Source organism: Drosophila serrata, unplaced genomic scaffold, assembly GCF_035046125.1.
Source record: "Drosophila serrata isolate PLE 108 unplaced genomic scaffold, ASM3504612v1 contig_355, whole genome shotgun sequence".
Lineage (NCBI taxonomy): Eukaryota > Metazoa > Arthropoda > Insecta > Diptera > Drosophilidae > Drosophila > Drosophila serrata.
In genome coordinates, this window is record NW_028257253.1 from 22,964 (window position 1) to 33,725 (window position 10,762).

General features: G+C 42.4%; 1 pseudogene; it reads left to right on the top strand.

Annotated features, from left to right (window-relative positions):
• The first annotated feature begins 5,740 nt into the window (after positions 1–5,740).
• LOC147642793 (uncharacterized) lies at positions 5,741–6,980 on the top strand (annotated as a pseudogene).
• The last annotated feature ends 3,782 nt before the right edge of the window (positions 6,981–10,762 follow it).

Here is a 10,762-nt window from a genome sequence, read left to right on the forward strand (position 1 = left end):
ATGAATTCAATTCATGGCAGTTGCCGTGGATATTTTGTTTCCCCCAATCTCGAATAAGCCTCCGTGGTTTACTAAAGAGTTGAGCTGACTTAAAAATAAGACATTTTGACTGTATGCTAAAATACTACCCCAAATAATGATCATGCAATATCCGATCTATTTTCTCAGAACCAAAATCTTTAATTCTAACCCACTTAGAACACATACAGGCAAACAATCTGGCAGCACGACAGTAGTTAATTTCCTCGTTTTCTTTTTTATATTTCCTGTCGCACTTACTACTAACACCTAACCCAATTGGCACGTTTTTGGTTTCATACGGGCCACTTGAGTGTACTGACCGTAGTGCATAAGCATTATAAATTTCTTTCCGAGAATAGACAAATTTTACTGCGATAATGAAAGACCACTAAAACAATTTAAAGGATACCGTTGAGTTAATTTTCGGTAAGCAATTAAAAAGGAATGGGAAAAATAGACCCAAAGTCCGCGGAATTTTAGACAGGAATTACTAGAGAAATTGAAAAGTTTTCCCTACACGCTTTGGAAAGTAGCTCCCACCTCTGTGTTCGAAAGATTAGGCCTATTAAAGGGAGAGTGGTCCACAGGGACAATCTACGATAACCATCTTCGATAGTTTCAATCCGCGGAATTAGACATAGTTCGGAAGATTAGGCCTATTAAAGGGAGAGTGGTCCACAGGGACAATCTACGATAACCATCTTCGCTAGTTTCAATCCGCGGCATTAGACATAGTTCGGAAGATTAGACCTATTAAAGGGAGAGTGGTCCACAGGGACAATATACGATAACCACCTTCGCTAGTTTCAATCCGCGGAATTAGAGATAGGAATTACTAGAGAAATTTAACAGGTTTCCTTAAACGCATTGGAAAGAAGCTCCCACCTCTATGGTAACCATCTTCACTAGATTCATGACCCCTTTTTAGATTTTTATATTCTTTTTATATATTTTTGTTTATTCCTTTATAATCTTTTATATTTTTCTAGGATAGAAAAATCATTTTAGTTTTGTCACTAACGGCTGTTAGGACGGAGGAGACTGTACTACTGAATAACAAGCCGAACGCGGACTATATCTCAATAGAAGACGGTAACATTGTAGTTTAGTAATCTGACAGATACTTAAAGTACGCAACGAAGCTCACGACCTAGGAAGACTACGCTGAGCACAGGGAAACGTTGACAAAAACATTTACAGCAGATGAGAGACAAATTGAATTAAATATCAAATTTCAAGAACGTTTGAACGCACTCTTAAACGCGATGACTCAAATTGAAAAATTCTAAGCAAATAAACATCTGTGGAAATTGTTTTGGATAAAAATACAAGCGTTATGACTGATTTGGAAAATTTTCTAATTATAAACCTAAGCAATATTAAATATTGTAAGCCCGACAATTCTAGATGGATTCGACATTGGCGAATTTAAGGACAAGCAGCCCATCAACATTAGCTTGATAGAAATATTAGAAGTATCTAGTATAAGCATTTTGCTAAATTCCTAGATCCCCCACTTTCTTATTAAATTCCCTAATCCTAACATTGTATATAAGAAGATAACGGTCTATCCGGTTTAGCACCACAACAAAATCGTGGACTTCGAAACCGAAACCTCTGCATCCGGTACTGCAAGACGACGGTCGCCGCCAAAAGCTCCAAAATGGCACGTACGACCAGCAAATAGTTTCTGTAGCTATTGCGCCTGGATCCGGATCACGGCACCCTCATCGTGAACGAGGCCAACATGACCATAACCACTGTCCAAGGACAGGAGCAAAAAATATCTGGAATCTATCTGTTAACCTACTCAGACGAAATATTTGAATTTGAATGAATTTGGTTAGTAAACCAACATGGAAGTTCAATCAAAAAACCCGCTGAGTCGGCCATGACCGTGGTAAACATCATGACCCACTAACACCGGCAAAGCCTCCCATTTCTTTACGAGCTGAGTCTGAGCAACCTCAACCACATCGGGACCCTTAGAGAAGAACTTACTTTGGGTTCCTTCTTCAGCTACTCCTTCGCCCTAATTACCATCTCCCCACTGTGGCATATCGTATGCCTCGGCTACCACCATTTGAGAATGTGAAACAAACGGGAAAACGGGACGGCGAACATTTGAAGGGGGAGAAGTTAACCCACCCAGTACACACAAACAGAAATTTTCGAATTGCATTCGCTCTGGGGGCAATTGCCCAGAGCCTTGATAGAACACTGACTCAGCGAATGATCGGTACTATTTGGCCTTTAAGTTAGTCTTAAATTTTTACTCCGCATCCTCAGCTGTGTTTTGATAACTAATAATATCATCGTTAGGGAAAATAAATGATTATAAAATATCTTAAAATTCAAACTAATATAACTTATACATAATTAGTGTGTTTTCAACATCTTTGATGCCCTTAAGATTTTCAGAAAGGTTTTACAACATTTTTTTAGCAAAAAAAAAATTCGCATGGCAATTCTTAACAATTAAAAAAAAAGTCATCCAAATCGGTTTTATATGTTTACAAGGGTACGGTTCAGTTAAATACTCGGCTCGGAATAGAGCAACGACGATTTGATAAAAATGCATGTATAATAATTAAGTCTTGTAATAAGCCACATTTTTTTATATATATTTATTTATTTAGAAGTTGTGGACCATCAATTAGATAAAAGAAATGTTATGTTGTGGAATTTATATGTGTTATTATATGACGGTACATTTAATGTTTTTATTATAAAATGTGGATGTATATTCCTTGTGCTCGTGTGGGAGGCTAATCACCTCATAATGTCAGAGATGGACGACGAGAAGCTACTAAAGCCTCGGTAGTGTTTAGTATCTCAACCGACATCGGAGATCAATGAAGACAGGCCGCTGCTGCCAAGTCCGGCTATCTCCGTCGAGATCTGAGAGGGGCGCTAGCGACATCCTTCGTCAAGCAGGCGAAGAAGTTCAGTGAGGTGGCTAGAGATGAAATTGAGCGGTTGACGAAAGTAAAGACAATGGGAGAGAAGTGGGAGGAGACAGAGGCCAAGATGACTGACATTCTGAGGAGACATCTGGTTAGCAAAGCGGCACTCTGACTATACAAGTGTGCTCCAATGTATGCGAGCACAGAATTCGGACGTACATATGGAGGACTGTGCCATACTAAAGGCAGAGAATGAAATAAAGACGAGCCAGCCATTCTGTCCGCTTAACAATCATACAAGGGCATTTTCTGGTGGTGCCTCCTAGTAGGTACATTCCATCTAAGGTGCATCCTTCATTTACATTCCCTCCAAATATTACGACATTTGGACCAGTGGAAGCGAAGTTAAGCAATCAAATGTGTTAGTATGTTCTTGACATCGGTCGTAAAATGAGTGTTGAACAAAGAGCGCATATTAAGTTTTATTTTAAGCTTGGTAAATCTTTTACGCAAACTCACAAAATGATGAAACAAGTTTATGGTGATCGTTGTCCACCCTTTAAAAATGAGCAAAAATCCTCATTGTGGGATATGGAAATGGAATTGGCTATGTCTTAAGACTCTATTTCGCATTTTGACTGAGCATTTGGAAAGTGTGTGTATGCATTGTTCCCCATCAATTGTAAGAGCACCAAAAGGCGCTTCAGATTCAACATTCGAAAGAAATCAATAAAGAAGCCAGAAAACGTTACTGGCGACGAATCGTGGTATTTTCAATATGATCTGGAAACTAAACAAATGCCGAATGGTAGGCGCTATGATAACCATTCAAAAGGCAACGACCGACATTTTGAAGGGTGTGACGATCGAGGCCCAAAATGGTCATTTGATATGCTTTTAGAACGTGCTAATAAGTGTATTCAGGCTGAAGGAGAATACTTTGATTAGATAAAAATGGAATTAAAGAAAAATTGTATTTTTTTTTATTTTGAAAAAGTTTGAGAATTTTTGAGACACACCCTGTATATGCCTAGCAAAGCTGGAGGAAAAAGAGCACAAAATCCGGTACGGCATCAGGAAGGATAAGTTTAAGGGCTTCCCTGCCAAACCGGGCGAGATCCTAGCTCCCACGAAACAATGATAATATTACCACGGAAGTACAGGAAAGAGAGCATTCGAGAATCAGAACAGAAAACGCTAGCCCGGGAGAATTTTCGCGAAACCTCGTGTTAGTCCTGTGGAATCGGTCCAGTGATACCGTAACAAAATTTGAAAGTGACCGACTGCCAATGGCGGCGGCAACCAGTTAAAATGACACCGGCGAGCTGGGACTAACAAAGTCCCAACAACAACAGCAGTTCAACCAAGAGCCTCACGAGCGGACGATTAATGCTGGCAGCCTTCAGGAGCCTTTATGGAACACCTGGAGTGAAACCCAGCAGTCCTACAAGAGCAGACGAATTTATGCTCGACCGAGTATCAGCAGCGAGGCGAAATTGCATGCAGACGTGCAACAGAAATATTGTTCAGCCTTGAGAAACTAGATTAGGAAAAAACTAAACCACCCCCAAATATGGCAATTTAAATATATTAATAGTGGAAATGAAGCGGCCGAAAGACACGATCAACATGTGCAAATAAATAATCAAATCACAACAGTTCCATGGTGACAACCTTTTCAGAGAGTCCTAAAAGCAATGTCATATGGCCGGCACCTGTAATTTCACAGAGTAAACACATGTCAACTAGATCCGCGAGCCCAATATAGATTGCCAACTGGTCTCCTTTGGCGAGTGCCATCAGTCCAATACAAGACGCATAGTCCTATATATTCTTTTCTCTCATCTAAATATACCCGATTTAAGGTAGGTAGGTGCAACTTGTTTGCGTCAAAGGGGCTCTTATTTTCAACAGATCGATACGATCTCTTCCAAAGCGATTAACTTCGCTGGCCTTTCTGAGACCATTCAACAGCAGTCTATATAGATAACCCTGCGATAAAAGCTGTTCCATTTAAATGTCAAGCTTAGTGGTAAAACTAATTCCATGGTTGAAATGGTTTCCGATGGTTTCCGATCAGCGTGGGAAAACATAACTGAGTGTTTCCCTGGAATTGGGATTGCCCTGAGCTTTATTTGTGCTCCACAAAACTTCCGTTGCAGAAACAGAGTAGATTCTCCGGTGTCTCTTGCTCCGTAGCTCGCTCGCAGTCAGCGTCCTGTGGTGACCTCCGTGACCACCTGCTGATTTCCCGTTTACTATTGGATAGCAGTTCTCTTGCTCGATTTTTGTCGACATTCGCCAATATTTCTCTGACCTTCTGTTTTTAGTCTTCTTTGAGTTTTCCTTGTTGGCTGTCCGCCTTAAATAGTCGTCAATCTTTGTCTGGACCGAGTTAAAGAAGATCGTTATCTCTTAGTTACTAGCCCTGCAGAGCCTGATCGGCTGATTCGTCTGCTTTTTCGTTTTCTTGGATGTCATTATGTTCCGTTGCCCAGGTTACTTGTACATCATTATTCTTAGAAAGTCCATTAAGGTCATTCTTGCATCCTGCCATTAGCCGTCAGTTGGTTTTCACGGCTGCCGGGGATTTAATATCCACTTGGATATCCAAACAGGACCGTACTTTGGTTTCGCTGAGTCCTCGAATAATTGAAATCCTGGCTGCTTCGATTGTGGGGAGTATCTCAGCCTAAAAGTACGTCCATGGTTGGAGGTGCCTGGTGGCAGGCATAACACGCAAGTGGGTGGTTCCCCAGAAATAAACCATCTTTTTCGCAGGTATGGAGAAATGAGAAGCTATTGGGGCTGGGATGTCAGCCCAATCGTCGGTGGAAGGCGTGACTTCTTCCACCAGCGGGCATGGCTGGGAGCAATTCTCTCTGCGTGTCGCCAGCGGTCACCCCTCTGATTTGACGGGAGCAGGTCACGTCAGTTGTAACGCTACTGCCAGAATACCGACACAAAGAAGGCTAAGCCGCACGGGTGCCGTAGTCCATACAAAGTCGGACCTGGAGAGCGTGCAGTTTTCGAAAGAGGAGGAAGAAAGCCTTATTCGCTCGCCCGAACCAGGCACCAGTTCAACCAAGGGGAAGACAACAACTAAGGCGCAGTATAAAGATGTCCTTCGAATCCAGAGCCGGACAAAAGCTGCCATATCCGAAATGCAGAAGGTAAAGCTCAACTGGGCCGAGCAAAGGATCGAAGAGATCAGGCTGCACGTTCCGTTTTCGCCAACAAGGTGGAGGAGATGCTTGCCACCAAACGGCAACGCTCTGCCGAGAATGCCATTAAAGACACTCCGGCGAGCAACGCGTGCCCAAGGAAGCAGCTCCCCCCCTTGAAGGCGAAAACTCAAAAGGGAAGAAAAATCGCGAAGGCCAGTTAGGTGACCAAACGACATTTGATCGTGGCACTCATTGACAGGAGCGATGAGAATGGAAAGATGACCGAGGCGCGGTGGAGGACGGTACATGCGCGGCTCGTGGAGTTATTAGTTACACGGATGGTGAAAGACCATGTAGAGCCCATGCCCATATTCTATGGTGCCGGGTGGCTAAATGGGGTTAAAATCCTAAAGTGTAGGGATGACCCGACAAGAAAGTGGCTGACGCAAACGGTCGGCCGGATGGAAGCATTGTGGGACGGGGCCCAGCTGGAGGTGGTGGACAGGTAACTAATCCCATCCATCCCAAAAGCGAAGGTACTCGTCCCCATTGCTATCCAAGGGAACCGAACGCTGAAGCTGCTGCAGTGTAAGAATCTGGACATCCCAACCGCAGACTGGAAGGTACTGCACATCATGAGCCCCTTACCCTAAGAGGGGTTTTTATCCTCCAGATAAATAAGGAAGCGGAAGACATCCTGCCTCCCAGATACGGGAAGATGGCGTGGGTCTAAGGATGACCACATCCAGGCGAGGTTGAGACAGACCTAGGACTGGAAACCATTGTTGAGGCCGCAGACGATGACCTGACGATACTAGTCAACCCGTCGAGTGGAGTTGAGCCCGGTACCCATGTCCATAGGGGTGCTGCAGCTCAATCTCCATAAGAGCAAGGTCGCGTCGGCGGAACTCCTAATTGCCGTGGAGCAAGGGTCCGCCGATGTAGCTCTACTCCAAGAGCCATCGATTGCCTCGGGCAATGCCGTCGCCGGACTAAAATCTTCAAACTATAACGCTTTCTCCACACCATCGGTAAGCAGAAACAGAACCGCCGTACTCGTACGGAAGGGTTTTCAAGCTAACCTTATGTCTAATTTCAGCTCGGACGACCTGACTGTGGTGCTGCTAGAAAGCAAGAAGAAGCGCCTACTGGTAGCTTCCTGCTACATGGCACATGATATGCCAGCTCCACCGGAAGAACTCAGGAGTCTGGTAGAACCCGGCCCAAAGGACCAGCAACTGATCGTGAGTGCAGACGACAATTCACACCACAGCATATGGGGAAGCCCCGACATAAACGACAGAGGTGAGTCTCTTTTAGACTTTTTTCTTTCTACCAACTTATGTGTAGCAAAAGTGTGGGCAGAACACACCTCTGTAGGCCCCAACTCGTCCAACGTGCTAGAAAAAACACTCGTAGCGTGACAAAGTATAATGGTATCAGACTGGAAGGTCCTGAAGAGACCATCCTTTTCAGACCACAGGTACGTACAGTTACAATGAGAGTTCGATCACTCTTCAAAACCAACAGTCTTTAGAAACCCCCGGAACACTAACTGGGGGAATTTTATAGATATAATCTATCGTAAACTCGCGACTAGTCCGGGTAAAGTAAAATCCGATGAAGACATAGAAAAGTCTTTAGAGACCCTCTCAAAGGAATTACTAGACGCATATCACGCATCATGCCCGATTTCAAGAAGCAAGAAAAGGACCAGACCACCCTGGTGCAACATGGACCTCTCGCTCCAACGCGATAACCTCAGAGAACTCGCCATGCAGGCGAAGGATGATATAATCAACGAGGAATACAAAATCCTGCTAAGGAACTACAAGACGGAAATACGCAGGACACAAAGAAGCTCTTGGAGAAACTTCTGTTTCAACATAGAGACGGCCCAGAAACGGCCAGGCTACGGAAGTTGCTTTCAAAGCAACCCACCATACAGAGTCAGCTCAAAAGCGACGACGGGCAGTGGACTGAGGGCAGCGAAGAGGCCCTAACAGCAGTAATGCAATGGCGAGTTATAAGTAAAAAAGGTTCGTTATGGAATATTCTGGGTGATTTCCCGACCAATGATAAGTGTTCGTCGTGGTTAGTTTCGGATCCAAATTCAGAATGAATTCTTTATTTAAACCTTAAACCTAGTGTTTACAATAATCTGCTGACCTAGCGGGATGGATTGAAACCGGACCGGATGCATGTGTAGGGCTCGGCTTCGCAGTGGCCCTGATGTTTCGTTTGGTTGGCAACTTAGTTGCCAATAAATGCTTGGCCTCTAGTTACTTGTCAACCGCAGGGGCTTAGGTGGGAGACCGCCGAGGGAATGTGCTGAGGCGGTAACTCCTCCCCCCTTAGACTGAATTCCCGACCATAGTGAAGCGATGGTTGGTGTGAAAGTGACAGATGGAGCAATGGTTGGTGCGAAACTAGCGAGTGGGGCGACTGGTATGAAAGTGGTCGTTCTCTTAGAAAAATATGCCACAGCTAACACTATTATCAGCATCACGGACAACATGGTGTATGTGGTTGTCGTGTGTATTGTTGCTCCCATTTGTATGATGTTGATTCGTAGTTTCGTTTCGATGTCTTCCATTTTCAGCTCGTAGATTCCTAATTTTTTAGTTGTTCTGTTCTGTTCGTGCCACAAGGGCGCTTAATTTCGAGCAACAGTGTGGGAGCACGAGCTTTCGCTCTCGCTGCTCCCGGCCGTCGCTCGCTCCCTCTCGTCTTGCAGCCGAAGGCGACTCCACCGGTCCCAGCAGCCCTTGAGCGGGGTTTTAGATTTAATTGGAAACGAAGTGCCTAATAAAACGAACCAAATTGAAGCCAACTACTCTTTTTTATTGTGGAGAAAACATAAAGTGGAACAACACCAACAACAACACTGAATCAACCCTACCAACGAACAAGGAGGAATTACTGGCTGACGACGGCTAGGGATTTTTTTGGACACCATCCGCCCACTCCATTTCATGGTCCTTTGAGCCGGATCTATCCTGATCGCACCAGTGCCCCATCGCGGATTTTTTCCAAAGATAAGTATGACTCGCCTTCCGAAGTCCATTCGTCCGTGGTCGCCATATTCTTTTTTCCAACGGCGTTTTTTCTTTCCATCCGATTCCGACAAAAGTGAAAAGTGCCAAATAAATATATATATATATATGCATATACATCCAAGTGCATACCTACATACATATGCCCAGCCACAGTGAATTTTCTTCTTTTCTAAGTGCTTAAGCGCTTGCCAATATCGGCCCCCTACTTCGTCTCACTGTGATCCGCTGTTCCAAGCATATGTATATATATGTACATATATATATATATATATATATATATATATATATATATATATTATTTAATCCAGAGGCCTATTCACACACAAAAATACCAGTGTCCGTCATTAAACTGCACTTAATTTTTTTAATATACAATACGAAAATAAATATATATATACACACACATGCACAAGAAATAACCCTATTTTTAATATACAATACGAAAAATATATATATACACACACACATACACATGCACAAGAAATAACCCTATTTTTAATATACAATACGAAAAATATATATACACACACACACACACATGCACAAGAAATAACCCTATTTTTCTTAATATACAATACGGAAATATATATACATACACACACATATATATATATGCACAAAAAAATATTTTTTTAATGTACAATACGAGAAAACAAAGTTATACACACACACATACACTCAAAAATATAACCTTTTTTTATATATAATACGAAAAAAGAAAAAAAAATAATAAAGAAATATATATACACAAAAACACATTTGCACAAACATTATTAAAAAAAAATAATTATAAGTCATACATACATATATACATATATATTAGGCAAGCGTCGCGCTATTCTGCGCTGAGCATCGATCTCTATAATTATCTACATACATACATACATATATATTGGGCAAGCTTCGCGCTATTCTGCGCTGAGCATCGATCTTCAAGCAATTACATACATATGTACATATATACACACGCCCGCATAAGGGCATATCAAGTGATTATTTGTCATTTCTTTTTCGTCTCCTCTTTGTGCCTAGAGCGTGTACATGCACCTGCACTTATACAGTCCACAGCCGAACAGTGCCGACGAGATAAAATCCGCCACCTACAATCTTTAAAGAAATAAATTTCGTGAAGGATTTAAAAAAAAAAAAAAATATTATCCAAATTTATTTTACTTTCCTTAATTGCTGCATAACGAGCTACACACGCGTTAGCTTTTTTATAGCTGGTTTTTTTCAGTTAGTTTGGAGATTTTTTATTTTATTTATTTTTTTGGTTTTTTCTTTCGTTTATTTTTTTTTTTTGCTCCTGTCTCGCTTCGTGCTCACATCCCTTCTGCGATCATCCGTCGTATTCCGGAAGTTAAAATCGAGGCTGTCGGCTGGAAGCGATTGTCAAGTACCGCTCAATAGGCATATAGCTAACTCCATTAGCTTGGCGAGAAAAGTTCTTTTTTTAATTGTGTTGCGGTCTTTGTCCCTAGTTGGGGTTGTTGCGCTATTGAAACCGATTTCCACCTTTTTTAGCCGAGTGTCTGCTACTATTTTTTTATTTCTTTAAAAAAATAAGAGAGCAATCCATCTCTCATTTGGCTATTTTTTTTTTTTTTCT